The sequence below is a fragment of the Phocoena phocoena genome, chromosome 4 (assembly GCF_963924675.1).
Source record: "Phocoena phocoena chromosome 4, mPhoPho1.1, whole genome shotgun sequence".
NCBI lineage: Eukaryota > Metazoa > Chordata > Mammalia > Artiodactyla > Phocoenidae > Phocoena > Phocoena phocoena.
In genome coordinates this window covers 126,105,582-126,129,106 of record NC_089222.1, presented here as the reverse complement: position 1 = coordinate 126,129,106, position 23,525 = coordinate 126,105,582, and the positions used below count along the sequence as shown (strand labels likewise).

At 35.7% G+C, this 23,525-nt stretch overlaps 1 pseudogene; it reads left to right on the top strand.

Moving 5' to 3' along the window:
• The first annotated feature begins 1,715 nt into the window (after positions 1 to 1,715).
• LOC136122092 (elongation factor 1-alpha 1 pseudogene) lies at positions 1,716 to 3,290 on the top strand (annotated as a pseudogene).
• The last annotated feature ends 20,235 nt before the right edge of the window (positions 3,291 to 23,525 follow it).

Below are 23,525 nucleotides of genomic sequence, written 5' to 3'. Positions count from 1 at the left end.
AGTATAGTTGATTAACAATGCTATGCTAGTTGCAGGTGTACAGCAAAGTGATTCAGTTATATATATATACATGTTTTTATACTTTTTCAAATTCATTTCCCATTTAGGTTGTTACATGATATGGAGCAGAGTTCCGTGTGCTATACAGTAGGTCCTTGTTGGTCATCCTTTAACCTTTAATTAGCAACTTCATTAGCAAACTTGGGTATAAGAGGACATTGTGCACTAGTATCTGATAGCTATCTCCTTCAGGCCATTTAACCCATATCAATAAAAATGTTCTACAGCCCCTTCTACTCCTAGCTCCTCAAGAGACTTTGACCAGCCCATCTCTCAGAATCATAATTCTCTCTTTTTTACACACCGTTTTAATCAGCACTTATCCTGAAGAGACCAAAGTTTTCACATTTGTGTCATTATTACATTTTAAACATTCATTTAAGCTAGGGAAAATTAAGTGAATATGTTCTCTTCTGCTATTTTCATAGTCCAAGGAGTTGATAGACCGGCCAGACCACCTAGTATTTACTATAATCTATTAAAATTTTTATAACTACTTCATCTATCTCCAACTTTATTTCATTTTAAGTAAACTATACAAACCCTCCCACTGGTTTAATTGTGCTAAAGTTATTCAGTGTTTGCGTTTTGCTTTCTCTTTCCAAAATAATTTAAAATATTTCTCATAATTTAATCGCATTTGGTTTACCTGAGCTAACAGCCTCCCTCAAATTATCCTACCCCTCCTCAACAGGAAGGTCAGAAAGAGCCCAGACAGTTAGAGTTGCTTTTATCAGAGCATGAATAACAATGAGCCGAAGATCTAAATTTAGGGGATACTTTGTTACCATCACACAATGAATACAAATATACTAGCATGTTTAATATTTTTAAAGCCTAAGAAGAATTCCACTTAGTATCAAAGGGTGGTGTGTCTTCCTGACTCCCCTTTGGAATCATGTCTCTTCGTTTTCAAGAGAATCTCTGGCAGCCATTGATTTTTTTAAAACTTCCTTTTATTTTCACTAAAACAGCCCAAGCAATCCAAAATACAGAATTCTTGATCAATTTCACCTTTTAAAAAGCTAACTTAGCTATTGTTAGATCTACTAGTTTCATTCATACATTCTCTTCTTATCAACTTGTGTGACCTCAAACCAGGGATGGCCTAGGAGCCAAATGTGCATCAAAGGACAATTTCATTTAGCTTTCCCACATCACCAACTGCAGCTGTTACACACAACTGGATATGGAAAGGACTCATAAAGGACTGTATAAAGGCAACGCAGAGTACTAAAATGTACCATCAAAATATGTGTGAGATACTAAGTTTGCAGCTAAAGCCAGGCTATATAAACTAAAAACAAACAAAAACAAACAAAAAAAATAACATCTATGCTTTTTTAATAACAATGTAAGTAAGCTAGTACAGGGTGACCTCTGTGGGGACAATTTGTCAGGTAAGTTGTCCTACTATTTAGTATATTCTTGGTCAAGTTTAGTACCATGGTTCCAGACTTCTCAGGTAATAAGACTGAACAGCCACAGACAAGGTAAAAGCTAATTTCATGTTTATGTGCAAAATCATGTGTTACATATATCATTTGAAGACTGTGGGTGGAATCCAAGATTGTAAAGATTTCCTTCACAGCTTTTTTACAACAATTTTATCACCAGACAGATGTTGTGAAATCACCACTAAATCACCAGCTAAAATGGGAAAGAAAAAATTTCATATCAACATCATTATAGTTGGACACTTACATTGGGGCAAGTAGACCACTGCTGGACATCGGATCTACAAATGTGGTGGATCAACAAAAGAACCATCAATAAGTTTGAGAAGGATGCTGCTGAGATGGGAAATGGCTCCTTCAAGGATACCTGCATCTTGGATAAACTGAAGGCTGAACATGAGTGTCATATCACCATTGATATCTCCCTGTGGGCATTTGAGACCTAAAAGTATTATTTGAACATCACTGATGCCCCAGGACACAGAGACTTAATCAAAAACATGATCACAGGCACATCACAGGCTGATTGTACTGTTCTGATTGTTGCTGCTGGTATTAGTGAGTTTGAAACAAGTTTATCCAAGAACAAGCAGACCTGGAAGCATGCCCTTCTGACCTACACATTGGGTATGAAACAACTAAATGTTGATATTAACAAAATAGATTCTTTCAGCCAGAAGTTACACAAGGATATTGTTAAAAAGTCAGCGGGGCTTCCCTGGTGGCGCAGTGGTTGAGAGCCCGCCTGCTGATGCAGGGGAGACGGGTTCGTGCCCCGGTCTGGGAAGATCCCACATGCTGCAGAGCAGCTGGGCCCGTGAGCCATGGCCTCTGAGCCTGCGCATCTGGAGCCTGTGATCCACAACGGGAGAGGCCACAACAGTGACAGGCCCGTGTACAGCAAAAAAAAAAAAAAAAGTCAGCACCTACATTAAAAAAATTGGCTCAACCCTAACATAGTAGCATTTGTGTTAATTTTGGGTTGAAACAATGACAGCATGCTGGAGCCAAATGCTAAACTGTCGTGGTTTAAAGGATCGAAATTCACCCATAAAGATGGCAATGCCCATGGAACCATGCTGCTTGAAGCTCTGGGTTGCATTTTGCTACCAACTCGATCAGCCCTTTGGCTGTCCTCCAGGACATCTACAAAATTGTTCATGTTGGTATTATCCCTGTGGGACAGGTGGAGACTGGTGTTCTCAAACCAGGCATGGTGGTCACCTACGCTCCAGTCAGTGTTACAACTGAAGTCAAGTTTGTTAAAATGCACCATGAAGTTTTGAGTGAAGCTCTTCCATATGGGCTTCAATGTCAAGAATGTGTCTCTCAAATATATTCATTCTGGCAATGTGGCTGGTGACAGCAACGGTGACACAGCAATGGAAGCAGCTGGCTTCAAGGTTCAGGTGATTAACCTGAACCACCCAGGGCAAATCAGTGCTGGCTATGGACCTGTGCAGGATGTCACACAGCTCACACTACTTGCAAGTTTGCTGAGCTGAAGGAAAAGATTGATTGCTATTTGGGGAGAAATTGGAAGATGGCCCCCAATTTTTGAGACCTGGTGATGCTGCCACCATAGAAATAGTTCCTGGCAAGCCCATGTGTGTTGAGAGCTTCTCTGATAATCCTCCTCTGGATCATTTTGCTGTTCATGACATGAGATGGGCAGTTGCTGTGGGTGTCATCAAAATAGTGGAAAAGGAGCCTGCTGGAGCTGGCAAGGTCACTGTGCCTGCCCAGAAAGCTCAGGATGAATATTATCCGTAATACCTGCCACCCTAATCTAGAAGATTAGGGTGGCAGGTAGAAGACCCATCTCAGAACTGTCTGTATCAATTGGCGATTTAAGTTGAATAGTAAATGACTAGTTAATGAAATAATAGCAATACATTGAAAAACCTTCAGAAGGAAAGAGGAACATTTTGTCGATCATTTGTGTGTGTGTGTATGTGTGTGTGTGTGTGTGTGTGTGTGTGTGTGTGTGGTGGCTTTAAGTTATTAGTCTTTAAAATCAATACTTTTTAATAAAAACATGATCAAAAATCTGTCACAGAATTTTGAAACCCTTTGAAACAAAATTTAGTGAGAAACCTGTGTCTTCTTTCGGCCAACACTGTAACTTCCTATAGTACTATGTAGTTAGGTGAATGATTTAAGAGTTGCCCATAATCCATTTCTAGTGTCCATCTGCCTAAACTTCAGGATTTGATAATTCTGAGTTAACATTTTTTTTCTAGGTGGGAATTTCAGGTTTGTTCACCTTTCATGAGGGGAGGTATCAAGTATGCTTTAAATACACAGTGAAAACCTATGGGATGGGGTCTGTTGATTACAACACTTCATAGATTAGGACAGACAAGGAATAAGCAACTTTCTTTTTATGTAAGCTACCTTATAAAAAGGCCAAAAACTGTAATGTTAATGGACATGTGTTGCATATAATAAGTTGTGTGGTTTTGGTATAAGTAAATTTTTGAAATTCCTAAACTATTTCACTAATATACATTTATTTTATTTATATACAAGATACAAATTAATAAAAATCATAAAATCGATTTTGGATTTAAAATATCACACCTAAAATACAGAGTGTGAACTACATATTGACAAAACTTAAAAATTTAAAAGTTTGCTTTTAAAATATTAAACTATGATTGACCTGATTAATAAATATTTATTTTTTTGTTTGTTTTATTATTTACACAGTTAAGAAGGTAGTAAACTGTCCATCTTGGAAGTAACCTAACTATCCTGCAGAAGTGTGGTAAATGATATAAATGATATAAAAAAGACTTAAAATTCCCTTCATTATTAAATATCCCTTTCTAATTCCTTTTTGGGAAACTTTAAAGAGTTTACAAGTATTTAAAATAGTATGGATTACATATGTATGTTTTTAAGAAAATATTTGCTTTCTGAAGACATTTTTAAATAAGCAAATGTATTTTATTTCACATTTAAAATAACAATCCTATCAATTCAGCAATGCCAGGAATTCTTCAACAGACAAGTTTTATCAATGTAGTATCTTTTTCTTTCCCAATGTGACAGTTTAGGGAAAGCCATCAAAATATCATCTTCAGATAGGTCATGAAAGCATCTTATTTATTAGAAAAATTATTTAGACCAATGCCAATGCACAAACTACTTCTTAATGCTCAATGACTATATATATATATATATATATATATATATATATATATTTACAATGAATTTCAAAGTCTAGGTCTTAGAACTGAAAACCTTTTATTTAGCTCTCTGATTAGTTTCAGTTTACCTGACACATGGGAAATAATGAAATGGAAGAATAATCTTAGCGTCTTTTCTTTGGCCATGGTCAATACAAATATCATTTAATACTTGGATTACACAGAAAAAAGTCCCATGTAATTGTGACTTAATTGTTGACCATGTAATTAATAAAATAAGCCACTTACAATTAACATGTTATTTAAGACGTTACTTTAAGCCCCTCTTTCCTTTATTTTTTCTCCTTCCTCCTTTCCTGCTTTGTTTGCTTATAAAATCTTAAAGAAGATTTCAATTTCACTTAATATTTTCAATTATTCTGTAAAGGATTTTTGTTACATTAGAAAAGAGAGTTTAGATTTTTTGAATTACTGTGTAGGCTATCATATTTACCCCAAATTTAAATAAGTATTTTAAATTAGTTTAGAATAAATGTAGCCCTGAGTCCAGTCACTGAATACTATTTTTAACTACATGACATTTCCTAAGTCACAGGAGATTTTGTGTGGAAGTCACCAACCTCCCATTTATTTTCCAAGGACACTTACGAACTCCCCTGAGTACTTGTTATTGTTGAGCAGGAGGTACTGGAGAAATTGTTAATTTACATTTCCTGAATTTTGTGAACTCTGGACATTTTGTCTCAGTGGAGGACTGAAAAATGAAGCATTATTTCTCACAGCAATGAGTTTGTTTTTTCCAGGCAGGCATTTTGATGAATAGCATGGGCAGCTAAACATCTATACCCTTCTCTCAGGTTCAATTCTGGTCATACCAGTGAGCAGAGACAAGGACATAAATAACGTGTTGGCAATTTGTACTTTGATCTGCGAACGGTGTGAGGGAAAAATAAACCCAATGTTTTTATGTGTAGATCAATTGCATTTAGGAGCCATTACAGAGAGCAGCCAAAGAATTCCATCTCGGAGACCAGCTCTTGTCCAAGAGACATAGAATAGAAGGTCCCACCATTCCTTCACTTTTTGAAACATTGAAAATTTCTAGGAAGCTTGATTATTTTTAGGAGTTACAAGATGGAAAATATTATATAAATATAAGAATTTAGACCACAGGTAAAATAGCATCTGGCAAGCAATTTCATCCCATTTTTTGTTTGTTTGTTTTTTAACATCTTTATTGGAGTATAATTGTTTTACAATGGTGTGTTAGTTTCTGCTTTATAACAAAGTGAATCAGTTATACATATACATATATCCCCATATCTCTTCCCTCTTGCATCTCCCTCCCTCCCACCCTCCCTATCACACCCCTCTAGGTGGTTACGAAGCACCGAGCTGATCTCCCTGTGCTATGCGGCTGTTTCCCACTAGCTATCTATTTTATATTTGGTAGTGTATATATGTCCATGCCACTCTCTCACTTTGTCCCAGCTTATCCTTCCCCTTCCCCATATCCTCAAGTCCATTCTCTAGTAGGTCTGCATCTTTATTCCCGTCTTGCCCCTATAACCCATATATATGTGTTAGCATATGGTATTTATTTTAATTTATTTATTTATTTTTAAATTTTTATTTATTTATTTATTTATTTTTATTTTATTTATTTTTCTCTTTCTGACTTATTTCACTCTGTATGACAGACTCCAGGTCCATCCATCTCACTACAAATAACTCAATTTTGTTTCTTTTTATGACTAATATTCCATTGTATATGTATGCCCCATCTTTATCCATTCATCTGTTGATGGACACTTAGGTTGCTTCCATGTCCTTTCTATTGTAAATAGAGCTGCAATGAACACTGTGGTATATGACTCTTTTTGAATTATGGTTTTCTCAGGGTATATTCCCAGTAGTGGGATTGCTGTGTTGTATGGTAGTTCTATTTTTAGTTTTTTTAAGGAACCTCCATACTGTTCTCTGTAGTGGCTGTATCAATTTATAGTCTCACGAACAGTGCAAGAGGGTTCCCTTTTCTCCCCACCCTCTCTAGAATTGATTGTTTGTAGATGTTTTGTTGATGGCCATTTTGACCTGTGTGAGATGATATTTCACAGTTTTGATTTGCATTTTTCTAATAATTAATGATGTTGAGCATTCTTTCATGTGTTTATTGGCAATCTGTATATATTCTTTGGAGAAATGTCTATTTAGCTCTTCTGCCCATTTTTGGATTGGGTTGTTTGTTTTTTTGATATTGAGCTTCATGAGCTGCTTGTAAATTTTGGAGATTAATCCTTTGTCAGTTGCTTCATTTGAAAATGTTTTGTCCCATTCTGAGGGTTGTCTTTTGGTCTTGTTTATGGTTTCCTTTGCTGTGCAAAAGCTTTGAAGTTTCATTAGGTCCCATTTGTTTATTTTTGTTTTTATTTCCATTTCTCTAGGAGGTGGGTCAAAAAGGATCTTGTTGTGATTTATGTCATAGAGTGTTCTGTCTATGTTTTCCTCTAAGAGTTTGATAGTGTCTGGCCTTATATTTTTCATCCCTTTTTAAGAATAGGAAGGGATTTTTGAGGTCACTGTGTTATGATGGCATTGACCTCTCACCTGATGACCAAGACTTGCCCAGAAAAGATGAGTTACTGATAAAGGTTTTCATACAGAGCTTATAAATATATGTTCCTGAGTCCCATGGTCTGAGCGAGATTTGAGCCACTAACCTAAACACTTTAAGTTCTTTATGGTCAGCCTATCAGACTTCATCAAGAGGCATTATCATGTCTAATGATGAGACCATGTTTCATTGTGCAGTGACTCCTGCCTTGTATAACTGATTTTATATAGTTTTCAAATGACACCTTTGAAAATATGAACTAAATGACTAGCAGAGGTGAAAATGCTCTATTACCTGCCTCAGAAGAGATAAGCTCTGAGTAGAGAAATATGGAAGTTAAGTCCCTGAAGTTAGTTTTGAGGACAGATTGCAGAGGATTCTGAGTGCAATGACAGGGAGTTTGGATGTTATTTGTTTTGCTGTAGGAAACAAGTATTCTTAATGGCTTAAGACATTAAGCACTTTATCAAAGAAGTGTAAAGATGCAGAGGCATAAAAGATGCAATGACTGGGGAATGCTTGGAATAGAGACGTTAATTAAGAATCTATTTCATTTGTCAAGGCTTTGCCAAGAGTCTGGCTTTCATAACTGTCCACAGATATGAGAAAAGGTTGAAACTGGGGAGAATAATATTAAAACAAATAACTAAACAAAACCAAAACACTAGAGGAAATTATAATCTATTCAGACCTGGAAGAAGATACCATATACTACATTCTCAATCAGACATAAGGATATCAAGAAAGATTTGGTAAAAATGAAAGTAAATCTATTTATATGGCTATAAGAGACTCCTTTAAGAGACTGGGCGATAGAAAACTTTCTGTTCCAGGAATTAATATGGGAAATGTTCCAACATGTACCAGAACAATGACCTAAACCAGACTCCTGTTGGAGCCATAAAAAACACTGGTAGTGAACTCTGGTGTCCTCTTAAACACAGACTCTAGCTTTGGCATTAGTTCAGATCACAGCACTTGTTCACAGCACACCTCCCCAACTCGACCTTGATATGCAGGTGAGAGAGAGGGAGAGAAAGAGGGAGACAAAGATTTACACTGATGGCTCTGAAGATGGAGAGTCTATGACTCAAGTAATGTAGGCTGCCTCTAGAAGCTGGAAAAGGCAAGCAAATAGATTCTCTCCCAGATCCTCTGGAAGAAAAACATATTGATTCTAGAATTTCTGGCCTCTAATAGTGTAAGATAATAAACATGTGTTGTTCTAATACATACACTTATTGGTAATTTTTTATAAAAGCAAAAGGAAACTGTTACAACAAGGAAGAAAACTCTATGAGCTACTCTGTCTCCAGATTCTCAGGTTGTTTTCTTGAATGTTCACTGGCAGGATATCTTTCTCTTATACCTGAAACTGCAGCAGTAATTCATGGGGAGATCCATGGGTATGGCTCAAATTGGGAACAGTGTCAAAAGAAAAGAAGGTTTGTATTTGTGGGATACTGAAGAAATTGAATTGACAAAATTTGGAAATAAGCAAAAAAAAGATATGGAGGAAAAGAAAAAAAGAAAGTATGAGTGTAGACCATTGGTTTTTAAACTCTTTTGCAGGACAAAGCCATCAACCTCATACTGAGAAACATATATTAACATATAATTTAGCCTACAATTGCTGAGTTCACAGATGCTTTGGCCAGAGGTCAAATTTATAGTGGAGATTTATACATCCTGAGGGATGGCTTGGATGATCTATTAGATTTCTTTTAATTCTACAATTCTATAATAATCATAAAACCTAAGAGTTAAGATATTGGTGGAGTCAGTGATGGATACAAAGAAGGTATGAAGAGAAGATGATATTTTTGTGAAGTAATAGGTGAAGGGGATGGGTACATGAGAAACCATTTTTCTTTTAAACATGATTGATATGAGGTACTGTTAGAGCCCTCATGAGGAGATGCTGACTGGAGCATTAAAAACACACAGGGGAGGGCTTCCCTGGTGGCGCAGTGGTTGAGAGTCTGCCTGCCGATGCAGGGGACACGGGTTCGTGCCCCGGTCCGGGAAGATCCCACATGACGCGGAGAGGTTGGGCCCGTGAGCCATGGCCGTTGAGCCTGCGCGTCCGGAGCCTGTACTCCGCAACGGGAGAGGCCACAACAGTGAGAGGCACGCGTACCGCAAAAACACACACACACACACACACAGGGGGCATTTGGGCAAGTGTTTAAGGTTCTAGGTGATATCCGTGGGTATTAATCAATAGCAGTTCGGCATCAGTTGAGCTCTCTATGGGAATAGGTATAAATGGAAAAGTGTTGATAGAGGGATCAGAATGTGGAGAATACACATTCCATATTTATAGACTCAAGGTAATGAGGCTGAGAAAGAGCTAGAGAATAAACAGAGAAGTAGGTGGCATCACAGGAACCAAATGAAAAACGTAATTCATAAAAGATTTCATGAAAATGTGAAATTTTAACCTTAGCCTATTAATGTTAGAGAGTCTATGGAGATTGAACTCTAAAGTAAAATAATCAAATCTACTTACTTATGAAGGTAACGTTGACATTGTAAGAGGGTAGACTGAATTTGAAGAGAAATTGAAGTCAAGGAGGCTAGAAGGTCAGAGAAAAATGGAAAAATATTTTACATCTTAAAACCTAACGAAAAGCTAACTTAAAATCGAACTTTCTTCTTTACTTTCTTTCTGTTATGAATGTTGTATTTTTGAAAAACATGGTTTAGTTTGATTTAATTTTGCTTTGTTTTTGGTAACTTAACACATATGTAATCTGTTTATTGAATTCAGAAAAATGGGTTACAATGAAAATCAATGTCACGGCCAGATGGTAAAAGATGCTTTGTGTGGAAAGAATGCAAAGACACAGAAAAATTAAGGAAACAAAATTTATAGGATTTTTTTTTTTTTAAAAAAAGGCTGTCGTTTTGTTTAATTGTTCCTGGTAAGAAAATGAGAAAGAACATTATTCTCCACCCCTGAGAACATTACAGTAGGAAGAATAACTTCTAAAAAGAGTTTTCCTTGAGGCTCCATAACTTACATCCATTTCAGATGCGTTTAAGTATCTGCCAAATTAGCACACAACTTTGTAGAATATTCTTTACAGCAGAAATGTTGATACTTAAAATGATTTATTTGGAGTTATGTTTAGAGTGAAGAATCCATGAAAATTTATGAAAGTACAGTGTTAAGATATCCAAAAAGATAAATGGAAAGATTTGAGAATATTCAGATGACCATGATCACTTTAAGAAGAAAGGAAAAAATGATAAAGAAATGGCTAGATATGGATGAGTAGAATTAAATATTAAAATGAAGCCACTGATTTATCAAAATATTTGGTAAGTGAACTCACCTGGACACCAGAAAAGTCTGATATACTGATTGACACTTTATATTTTTTTAAAGACACTAATATATTAAAACAAAGACACTAATGTATATAAAATAATTTATGTGGGAAAACTGAGGTTCAATTGTTTAAAGAAATTATGCCAGATCATAAACCTAGTAAATGGTAGAAATGGGAAATTGGGATTGAACTGCTGTCTGTGAAGTAGGGGTAGGACTAGTAATAGTACAGTAGCAATGGTGGTGGTGTTGGCAGAACCTTCTAGAAAGCATTCATTATTTTCCAGGTAACCTTTAGAGTGCTTTATATGTTTGAATTCATTTGTTTATGATAACGACCATATGAAATAGATCTCATTCTTATTCTGTTTTACAGAGGAGACACAGGATATAAAGAAATTGGCCCAATAACACACACGCAGACTACATCATAATGAAACCCCACAGTTGACCAGTGAAAGCAAAGTGAATCAGTCAATAGGCTAGGTCAGTCTTCAGTAGCAAACACCTCAAAATATGTCAATGGCTCAAACAATGAAAATTTATTTCTACCTCACACTTATCTATTGCAAGGCAGCTGTGCATGTTTTTGTTGTTTGTATGTTTTTTTCTATCTTTTTTCCTTTATTTCTCATACAGCCCCTATTTGAACCTTTATCATTTATTAGTTTTGTCGAAGAGAAGAAAATATTATTTAAAGAGTAATAGTGAAACTGTGTGATAGCTTTGAAAATATTTTTTCAAGGGTACTTCTTATCACTTCCTTTCATAGAGTACTGGCTAGAGTAAGCCATATGACCAAGCCTGGTGTCAATGGATGGGAAGTACAATATTTCCATATAAAGGAGCTCTGGAATAAAAGTTATATAATGTTGGGTAGTGAATAGTTTGAACTATATTACACTCTACCACAAAGGGCTACCAGAGATTTATTTTTCATTGTTTTAATTTTAGTTTCTTATGGAAGGTGTCCAGTGGATAGCTTGACTTAGTTTCACACCAAAATGTTAATGGTATCATCCTAAAGGTTGATTCTTGGTTTGTCAATATTAAACAAGTAATCACTCAAGTGAATAAAACCCAGTAAATTGAAAGAGCTACCAATTTCTAGGAATAGTATGAGTGTAATATGGCTATAGACTTGAGAGACAGAGCTCTGGAATGAGCTAAAAACAACACTGAGCAGAGCACCTGAGGAGAATGAATGTAAGCAATGCACCAAATCATACAGGACAGAAGTCTAAGCTGACCTGGTATGGTACCAGGGGGTGTGCCACTGGGATCCTTCTTCAAAGAAGAAATTGCTCTTCAGCTTCAGTGACTGCAGTTATCTGACACTGCTATCATCCTTAGGATTTACCTCAGTTTTCAAGCCAAGATCGTCGTACTTCACCTGGACAGCCCAAGACTCGGTATGGTAGAGGTACTATGGTCTAGCCATTTTTATTCAGTGCAAGACTCCTCCAATGGGTGATCCTTGCTCTGGAGTTCCTAATTGGGTTGTTTGTACTTTGTCAGATCTGCATCACAGTCTGAGTTCTCTCTGCACAATCATCTTCATCCCCTTTCCCTTTCATAGATTTCTGATCTCCACTGTGGTCTGGTGACCTTCTCCGGCCATTTCTGCTTCCTGCTCCTTTTAGCTTTCACAAGTGAATTTTCACTTCTTTTCAATATTTCCTTTCTAGAGGACCCCAAGTCACACATCGGGTGGGAGCGCTTCTAGGGGAAGATAGGTAAAGCAATAAGATAGAAGTCGAAGATGGCTGAAGTAAACACTGAGATTGTTTAACTTATCAGTGTATGAAGACCACTTCATAAGTGAGAGCATCATATCCTGACCTGGTTGATCTGAAATGACCCCATGATGAGTTGACTAGAGAGGGCTCTAAAAACAGATGGGTCCATGAGATGTAATTCAGAAATAGTTGGAAGGGAAGACCAGAATGACCGTATATATGGCTATGTTTTTTAGAAGTCTAGAACCTGGAAAACCATTGGCAAGAGAAAGTGAAGAGTAAGGGAGGTGTTATAGGAGACCAGGTAACAAAATCCAGATGGTCTGATTTAGCCCAGTAACACAAGAATTGAGAGAATGAGTAGTTTTTATGAGATGGTTGAAAAACAGAATTGAAAAATCTCAGAGATTTAATGGAGGGGGATAGGTAGTGGAGCAAAGGAAAGAAGATTGATGATTTCTTGATGACATCCTTCACTCACTAAATTAAAGTGTTCTATTGATGTCCATAAAAATAATCAATATAAATATCCTTATGAAAAATATAAATGTTAAATATTAGTTTGGCAACCACTCTGTTACTTTGGAAAATTATTTCTTCAAGCCTGGATGAGTAACATGTATTTGTGTAGCTTCTGCAGTAAATATTATTGGCATGAATAATGGAGTGAATGTCTTAAAAACTAAGAATGAATATGTATAAAGTTAATGGCTATCCAGTAAATGATAATGAATTCTATCAGTATAAGGAACATTGCATCTTTCTTGGAAGATGCTTGCATAAGGTCCCAGTGAAATGCAAGCAGATTCCAAAGTCTGGAGATTGGGCTGGCTCCAAGTTTTCTGGCTGAACAAAGCAGCTGCAAAAAAAGGCTGGAGACATTTGATGTAGATGAACAGGAGAAAATTCTTGGGAAAAGCTGACTGTTTTCTGGGAAGGATAAGAAAGGAAAGATAACTCCTTGGAAGGATTTCAGTAGAGATTCCTGGTGAAGACAGAAAAGTCCACTAAGGTTTAATTAAATTGTGTTATTAGGTTATTTGTTACAAAATGCTCTTTTATCCTTTCCTAAAATGTTTTAGTAATATCTAAAAGCACACACAGGCACATACACACACACACACACACACACACCCTCAAAATGTTGAAAGTGACTAAAGTTGTTCTCCCTAACAGTGATAAGGTTGAGATTTGCTTACCTTTTGGCACAGTGTAGAGAATTATAGGAAAATGGAAAACCTAAAAGCTGAATTATGAAGGAGGTTATAAACAGTGCTTGACCTCCTTAGATCAAGTCTATTTGTCTTAACATTAGGCAATGTACTGTATTTCTTTACTGTCTTTCAAAGGATAATTTTAAAAAGAGGGTGTAACTCATGAATATGATACAAATATGAAATGAACATGTCAATGATTTTATTTAATTTATGCATTGATAAAGAAACCAGTAAGATGTTACAGCTGGTTCAAACAAAATTTAAAAATTCACACATTTGTATGCAGTGAGGGAATGCTGAAATGAAGTTATAAATATGTACAAAAATTGGTCTATCCACAAGACAATCATCAGTTGCATTCCACTGAACACAACTGCTTAACATTTCTGTGAACAAAACTCATTTGTATGATTATCAGTTTTCTACACTTTACAGAGCTGTAAAGTAGCTTAAGACATAAAAGGCAAAATTATCTGGATGTGTGACACAGACAGAACACCAATTAATCTCTTTTTAAAAAATATTTTTGTCCATTTTAAAGTCTTCCTAACACTTCAAATTTGCAAGTAGCAGAATTTAAAACAAACAAAAAAACTTGGAGTTAGATCTCCAAGGTGATAAGCAATAATTATATGAGTAAAAGCTCTCACCTTCATGTCTAAACATGATACCACAAATATAAGTAGACACTGTTTTTCTTGTGTATTCCTTCTCTATCTACATCAGTGACAAAGTTACTGACTTTAAATGCTACATCTTTGTCCCTCTTTGCCTCTTCTGTGAAAGAATATAAGATTAATTTATGCCTGACAGCAGGTTAATAGATAAATCACAATAAAACTCTAAGAGAAAGCTGAGAAGAATGGATATTTGGAAATGATTAATATCTTAAAGGAATAAAAAATAATAAAAATAATAGGTGGGAAATTATCAGGGCACTTACAGTGTTATACACTTAAAATGGAAAATTTGATTTTAGGTTGTGAATGCACTGGTACAATATCACATCATGAAATATGAAGAAACCATTCACTTCAGAGAATTCGAGCATGAAAATCAAATAGTTGAGTGAAAGTGAATGCAATATAAAGAGAAGTGGAGATTATAGGGCTAGAATGATAAGATTGGAGATAAATACATAAATGAAAAAAAATGTAAAAGGATCCCAATGGGGTTTATATTGAAGATGGATGAGGAAGTAAGAGAGAGAGAAAAAAGTGGGTAAAACATGGTCTGAACTGCTCAATTTTTTCACTATCAAAGGAGTTTCATACAGATCCCATGTACTTTTCTGCTCTTCAGAAAACAATTACCAATTAGTTGATGAAAAAAGGTTTGAAAAACTTATCTCTACATGGCCAAATTCATTAAGTGCCAAATTTAAAAATGAAGGAACTTGGAAAAACTTATTTTCTTTAACATAATTATATATAATCTAGCAATTTCTGGATTTCATATATAGATTATAGAATATGGAGCTGTATTATTTTTATTTCTATGAATAATAATTATATATGTCAATTTCAGAAATTAAAAAAAATCATTTTTAGTAAGTTTTCTTCAATGGACAGGTATTGTAACTTTGTTACATTGACACTTGTTAAGTAGGTCCCAGGGTTGTCCTATGGTAAGCCACCTTTCACCTGAGGAATAGAAAAGTTTATTACTCATTGAATTTGGCATACCACAAGAGGCCACAGAGGTAGGTCAAGGCAGGATGCAGGCAGAGAGTACGGCAGGGGCTGGGAAACCTGCCTTTATTAGGGTCCACAAGCCAAGTATTTTGGGGTTCCTGGGCTAAAGCCAGATTGGTCAATTCAAACCAAAACAGTGGTTTTGGTGAGCTTCCTAGGAGTCTTATCTAAGGGGCACACAAGAGGAAGACCCTGGAATCTGGGGGAGAATCCTTATCACAGGGTGTTTGGGGAGACATATCAGGAACTTGCATTTACTTGTGACTCTGTAGGCTGTTATCTAAGCCGTCTGCTCAGGGAAGGGCTAGGGTCAGTTCAAAGCTACTGTGTGCCTTGTGGCCACACAAATGGATGCTGAGGCAGCAATATTATGGAACAGTTTAAACTTTCAGCAACAGGAAATAGTGAAATGGAGAATAATTTCACCAGAATATTCTTTACACACATGATTAGCCAGTTTGATTACCAACTGAATTTTACATGATATAATCATATTTAATACTTAAAATTGTTTTATCTGTCAAGAACAATGTGTTAGTTTGTTAGGGCTACTGTAATAAAGTACTGCAAACTGGGTAACTTAAACAACAGAAATTTATTCTCTCACAGTCTGGAGGCTCCAAGTCCAAAGTCACAGTGTTGGCAGGGCTGGTACCTTCTGAGGGCTGTGAGGAAGGATCTGTCTTTGGTTTGTAGATGACTATTGTCTCCTTTTGTCTCTTCACATTGTTTTCCCTCTTTGTGTGTCTGCCGCTGTGTCCAAATTCCCTGTTTTTATAAGGCTATCAGTCTTATTGAATTAGAAACCACCTTAATGCTTTCATTTAAACATGGTTACCTCTGTAAAGACCCTGTCTCCAAATAAGATCACATTCTGAGATATTGGGGGTTAGGACTCTAAAAAACCTTTTTTCGGGGGAGGGGGGTACACAATAATAAATAATGTTTGCATTCAGCTTTGTGCCTAGTGTTTTCTCTATATGGCCAAATTCATTAAGTGCCAAATTTAAAAATGAAGTTAAACAATATTTTGTGGTATTGGTACAAATTTTTATATATAAATATTATAACAGGCCAAATTAGATATGTGGTGAAATGGAAAATGGCATATTTTTATCAATTATTAAATTAACTTTAACATTTTTAATCAGTTAATCAAATCATTCTGAATCTAGCCCAAACATCACTTTGAATAACAGCAATAATGCTATGGCTAAATATGTGTATTATTTTACTTTTTAACATATGATAGTCAAATTAATAAAGGTCACAGCATGAAACTTTGTGCATTTAACTATAAAACCCTAGTAAATCAAGATTTGTGTGATGGAGTATACTATAGAGAGGTTACATAGTTTTGATTTCATGATCCCCTAAAGAAGCTTTGTGGTATATTTTCCTTGAAAAAAGTCAGCATCAGGAACTAACTCTTTAATGACATTTCTTTTTCCTGGAAAAAAGTCGATTGTTTTAAATCATTTTATATTCCAACATACTTTTCTGCCACACATGTAAAGATTATTTATATAAATCACCTACTGGGCATGAAGTATACTTTTTTAAAGAAAATATTCACATATATATGTATAACTGAATCACTGTGCTGTACACTTGAAAATAACATGATATAAATCAAATATACATCAATGACTTTTTAATTTCAATTTTGGCTTTTGAGTTGTATTACATATGTAGAAAATCCTCCCTTATCCCATGATTGTAAATAAAATACTCATATACTTTCTCCTTAAATAGGATGACCAGAAGTTCTGGAAACCTAAGTAAATATGCATAATGAAAGGCTAAAAAGAAAAAAAGGAAAAAATTCACACCAGACAAGATGAGAAAGTAGAAATTGATTTAATTCCAATACTATTGCTGGAATCTGAGAGAGGACAGACCAAGTGGTGACCTCACACTCAGCTGTGTTGAAGCAAAGGGTGGGAACATTTTTAAGAGCTGGGGGAGGGGAGAAGGGGGATATTAGGGCATCTTTGTTTGCTAAGTGGCTTACCCAAAGGCAAAGTAAACTTTCTCCTATCTTCAAGATGCAGTTTTTACAATTTGGAGTAAGATGCCCTTCTAAGTTAAGCTTCTACCCTCCTACAGACTGGGAGATGGGGGCCCTATGTTCCTTGATGATTATGTTTCAAAGAGATGTCTCCCAGTTCCTTGAGAAAGGCAGTCCTGGGTTGTAAATTTGGCCCAGAGACTTTTAGAAGGATTTACACATCAAAGAGGCAGAGAGAGAATTGACAAGCTTTCTGAAGTAAATACTCTAAGAAAAGGAAAGTCAGGGACCCACAGTCTGGAATAAGTCTGTCTAAAGTTACTCAAGTTGAGGGGAACATTAAGGCCATCTTGGTCAACTCTAAATAAATATTTCTTGAATGAATGAATACATGAATGAGTGAATGAACATTGTATAAAGCAGGGTATTGAGAACAAAGGATGTTGGGAATTCTCTGGTGGTCCAGTGGTTAGGACTCTACACTCTCACTGGCCTGGGTTTGATCCCTGGTCAGGGAATTAAGATCCACAAGCCGAGAGGCACGGCCAAAAAACAAACAAACAACAAAAGAACAATGGGCTATATATATGAAAAAATAATACATAGAGTCACGGTGTTTAGTGAAACAATTTTAAATATTGCTTATATTTTCAGTTGTAGTGATACCGGTTGTATTCTTTAAGTTTTTTGAGAAAAATATCATTTATACTACTCTAACCTGTTTTTGTAGTATATGGATCTGCTTTTAATCAACTATACAGTAAACATACAGTTATTTATTTTAGTTTCAATCATCAAAAAAGGCAACTTGGAGAATTGTTTTGCAAAAGGATTCAGTTACTCTTTGCAGGCATATTTCATATTTACTGATCACATTCAATGAGCCAGCCACTGTTCTAGACTAAAAGACAAAGTCCTCGCTCACAGAGAACTTACATTCTAAATGGGCAAATAGTTATAAACAAATACAAAAGGAAGTATTGGAGAATTATGAGGAAAAAATAAATTAGGGTAAAGAAGATAGGGAGTGCTAGAGTGTGTAAAGCAGTGGTGTTGAATTTAAACTTGATCACCACAAATGTGATATTTGAGTAAAGATCTAAAAAAGATACACCCATGCAAATCTTTAGGGAAAGATAATTTCAGGAATTCCAAAGACACTGAGGCCGGAGCATGCTGATATCTTTGAAAAACAGTGAGGCAGCTATTGAGGCTGGAACAGAGGAGTCTAGAGGTCAGGGGTTTAAGTTATCAAATAAATAATGGAGGAGTGTGTGAATGGGAGAAGAGTGCTAGGGAGATGATCAGATCATAAAGAGCACTCTAGGCTTTTGTAAGGACTTTGGGATTTTCAAAATGAAGCCATTAAACATATTGGATAGAGTGACTACATCTGGTTTTCTATTTAAAATAATTGGTCTGGATACTGTGCTGAGAATGAATTCCAAAGAAGAAAGAGTCGAGAGATTAGGAGACCATTTTAGAAGGCTGTCTAAGTAACCCAACTGATAGTCGGTTGCATCAGAAAGATTGTAGTAAAGCAGCTGAAAAGTCAAGATTCTGGATATATTTTGATCTTAAAACCAGTAAGATTTACTGATAGATTGATGAGCTTTGTGAGAAGAAGAGAGAGGCGATATTGTGCAGAGAATTCTGGCCAAATAAGATAATGGAGTTCCCATAAATTAGATAGGAAGACTATTGGAAGAGTAGGTTTGGAAAGTAAGATCAGGAATTTAGTTTTAATTATTATTAATTTCATGTTTGAGCTAATGTTTTAAGATAGCATGAAGGGAATTAATGGAAACAAGTATAGACTCTCCTCCAGAGGAATTTTTCCAGTAAAGATCAAGAAGAAAATATGAAATAGCTAGAGGGAGCAGTGGGGTATTGAGAGGCTTTTCAAACCTCAGTAGAAAGAGAAAGACTATTGATGCAGATGGGGTAACTCCTGGAACAGTGTCTGAAAAGATACAGAAAGAGAGAAAGAAATTATTTACTTGCAAATAATTTGAACTTAAAGAAAAATTGAAAGAATAAGAAATAGAATGTTTCCCAGCTTTATCTGTTGTAGTCATTGGACCCATTTGTTTATCATTAACAATTTCTCTCGCATTTTTTGGAAAGTAAAGGTATTACCATAAAATTAATTATATTTATAAGTATAGCTATAAATTATAGATATAGGTATACATACAGATACTTTTTCTGAACTAGTTGAGAATAATCACATTTATTTATTTATTTAATTTATTTATTAGTGAGTATGATATTTTAAGGAATTGACACTGAGAACAAAAATGTTCAAAATGCTCCTTCAAAAATTCTCCCCTCAAATATTAAATTAGGTCTATGGATAACACAGAAGACCCACAAGGTGGCAGGAGTGCCACATATATGTAAGTTTCTTAATTATTTTCCTTTTTATCAACTCCCTCATTTCTTCATCTAATGTAATTTTACATTTAATATTTTGTTAGTTTGAAATATATATAACTTAAGACACTTAAAGATAGATGATAATATAAATAGCTAAAGGAGCTTAAGAAAAAAACAAATAGCAAAAACATCACTCCTGGAGAATCATAATAGTAAACTACTCAAAATTAAATCCATTAAATATGTCTTGTGTTTAGATTAAGGAAAAACGTGTTCATGTAATAAGACTATATGTCAGGAGGTCAGGAAGCTGTTGTAAGAACAATACTTTTTAGTGTACAACAAGCTAGGTTTTTAGAATTGCAACCATAACACATAGGTTTTAAAAACATAATGTTAACATATGTGTATATATAAATAGTAAATAATATAATATATGATATATATATTATATATCAGGATACATATATGTACACATATAATATATTAATATTTTGTCTATAAAATCCATGCCTTATGATTGTAACTTTAAAAAAAGTTATTTATATGAAGTCCCTAAGGAACACTTGCATCTTTTTTTTCAAAAAGATGAAAACTGTAATGGTAATGTTTTTGCAGCAATTCTACTAGTAGTGGGCTGCAGTTTAACAACACAAGAGCTATTAGATTTTATAGACTTTGAATCCAGGTTCCATCTCTTACTTGATGAGTCACTTTCTAGTTCTGAGTTTCAGCTGCAAAAGGAAATGATTATACCATTCCCATGGGATTTGTTATAAGTCACATCACAAGTAAAGAATCTCATGTATAATAGTGAGAACAAATCCCTCCCAACATTCACAGGTTTTTTTGTTTGTTTTGTTTTGTTTTTATGTCTCCATAAAAATGTATTCAGTCAACACTATAGTTTCCCCCTTCCAGAGCCAGTGGTATTCCTTAGGCATTCTGGATATCTGGAACAAACTTAGACGGGACCCCATACAGCCACATCCTTAAGTCCCTTAGGGAGCGCCACTTGGGTTTCAGCTTGGGAACTGGGCTCAGCTTCTTTTCCTTTCCTATACTCCAGAGTCCAAGTTTTAAAAGGTTGCCAGAGTCCAACTAGGTAAACATAGGATTTAAAGAGCTAACCAACCTTTTTTAAGTGATTTTCTTAGGAGGGCAGCAACTTTTCTCCCCATATTTAGAGTTCACGTCCAAGTGATATACTTGGAATTTAATTTCAAAGAATAACTTTTGTAAAGGCACCCTTACCGATTTAGCTTTGAGTCCTAGAGGAAAGAGAGGCATCACACCTTGTATGAGGGTCTGTAGTACTTATCACACATTTCTATTTTTTTGAGCTAAATAAACTAAACTTTATTTTCTCAGCATTTGTCCTTTCAATGCATTATTTCTGTCTACTTGTTAGTTTCTTTACTTTTTCCTTCTTACTTTTTTAAAACTGAGGTATAGTTGATGTACAAATTATATGTTTCAGGTGTACAACACAATGATTCACAATTTTTAAATGTTATACTCCTCTAATGCTGTTGCCAGCTGTGTTTCCCTGCAGGAGAGAAAGCTTTGTTCATTGTTGTGAAATCTTTCTCTTCTGTTATAAAGCATAATGGTCTTTGTAAAGGCTTGTTTTTTGGTCTTATGTGTTTAATTATGCACTTATTGTATTAGGCATATGATGATTTATGTCCTATGATGTTATCCAATATATCATAGAAAAAAAGAGAATAAAGAAGGTGTTTTATCAGAAAGCAAGATGTCCTCTTTATCCCTGCATGTAATTTACTAAAGATCTGACAAAGTCACAGTACAGGCTGCCCCTTACCATATTACCCTGCAAACAGTGAAGAGGCTGACACTGAGACTGCTTTCTAACTTGGGTCCAAGTGTGAAATTTGGTGAGGTTAAATACAGATTACTTATTAGCACACCAGGAAGGAATAAGTTTGCCTATATGAAAACAGGCTCAATGGACGTATGCTCTGGACAAAGTCTGGTGGCAAAGATGCTACAAGGGTGCTTAATAACTAAATACGTGAACACTATAATGACTTCAGAATCATCTACATTCAATGTCAGGAAAGAAATACATTGCAACACATGGAGAACACTGTGGTTGTAGGACGGGAATAGAAAACAATAAAGAAAAATGAATCTTATAGTAAAGATAGGAATATCATTGGTACATGAGATTTGTTCGTTTGTTTGTTTGTTTGTTTTGTGGTACGTGGGCCTCTCACTGTTGTGGCCTCTCCCGTTGCGGAGCACAGGCTCCGGACACGCATGCTCAGCAGCCACGGCTCACAGGCCCAGCCGCTCCACCGCATGTGGGATACTCCCGGACCGGGGCACGAACCCATGACCCCTGCATCGGCAGGCAGACTCTCAACCACTGCACCACCAGGGAAGTCCGGTACATGAGATTTGTAAAGAAAAAAATAAAAGAAACAATGTTCAGAAGAGAAATATATTTTATGAAAGTTAAAAGAGGATAGAGAGTAAAAAGGAAAGTAATTGGTGAATATACTGAAGAAAGCTGTCCGCATGTGCTAAATGACAGCAATGCTGATAAATATGACTTAGTTATAAATAAATTTTATAAGGAACATTTTTGATCTCATGAGTATTAAACTATAAAAGGATTTCAAGCATAATTTAGTTGGTTAATTGTTCAGCTGGTTTCAGCAACCCAGACTTGAGAATTTTAGGGCTCTTTAATCCCAATTGATGAATACAATTTTCCTATACTCAATCATCTTCTGTGTGTAGAAATTCATGTAGGGTCAAAAAGGTATAGACGTTCTCAAGATATATCAGCTTGCTATTAAAGTTGATTTAGTACTTCTAAAGAACAGTATCTATTGTTCCTCTTCAAAGCCCTTTATCAATAATGGTTTGAAAATAATCACTTTTGGTTTTCCATTCCTTATTTCCAACTCAGTTCAGTTATGTTTGGTGAGACGGTCTCATTCAAACACATTGGGTTAGGTTGTACTACTTGACAGCACCATCTGCATGGAATATGTAAAGGAAAGGGGACTAAGGTTCAAGGTTTGAGGCTAACAGAAGGAATCAGTGAGGAGAAGGGAAAGAGAATACAAAGCTGGGGACACTTTGAGAAGGCCAGCAGGTAGAGAACAAGTTACAAAAGAATTCAACATATCCAGTCAAGACATTAAGAATCCATTGTTAGCTAATCTGGAAAGTGGTCCACGCATGGGGCTTCCAATATGTAGGTAAGCAGAGGTGTAAGTTTCAGGTGGAGTCTCAGGCCAATTTAGGTTATTCCAGGAATTTCATACATGCAAGGGGAAAAGAAAATGAAGATTCATAAAAGTAAGAAGTGAGCCAAGGAATTGAGATGATCAAGTCCAAACCCCAGGCTTTAATAGTCTGGAGTACAGAATAAAACAGATCCTCTACAACCAGAGGATTATGAAGTAGGTTATTTGAATTGCAGACATCCAAGAAACACAGACAAGGATTAAACTGGGCAAAGAGGAAACTCCTAAAGTGCGACAGATTCCCAATAGTAGCTCCGAGATAACTGATTCATCTATGCTTCAGCACAAAGAAAACGTTTTCTCCCGTACTTACATGATGCGCTATGCAATTTCTTAAATTCTAAGGGGCTTTCATTTCCTTGGCTTAGGAGAGGTATTGGGCAGCCCAGAGATAACTCAGACCTTGGTCTAAACAGATGGATTTGGTCAAGTAGACGAAGCACTGATAAGGCTTCTGTAACCCTATTGATGCTATGGTCCACAAGGTTTGCGCTCCTAGTTTCTGATGCCTTTAAAAAGCATGCCCGAGACAATTCATATCTTTACTTGCTTGTGTTAAAAGTCCCACAACATATTTA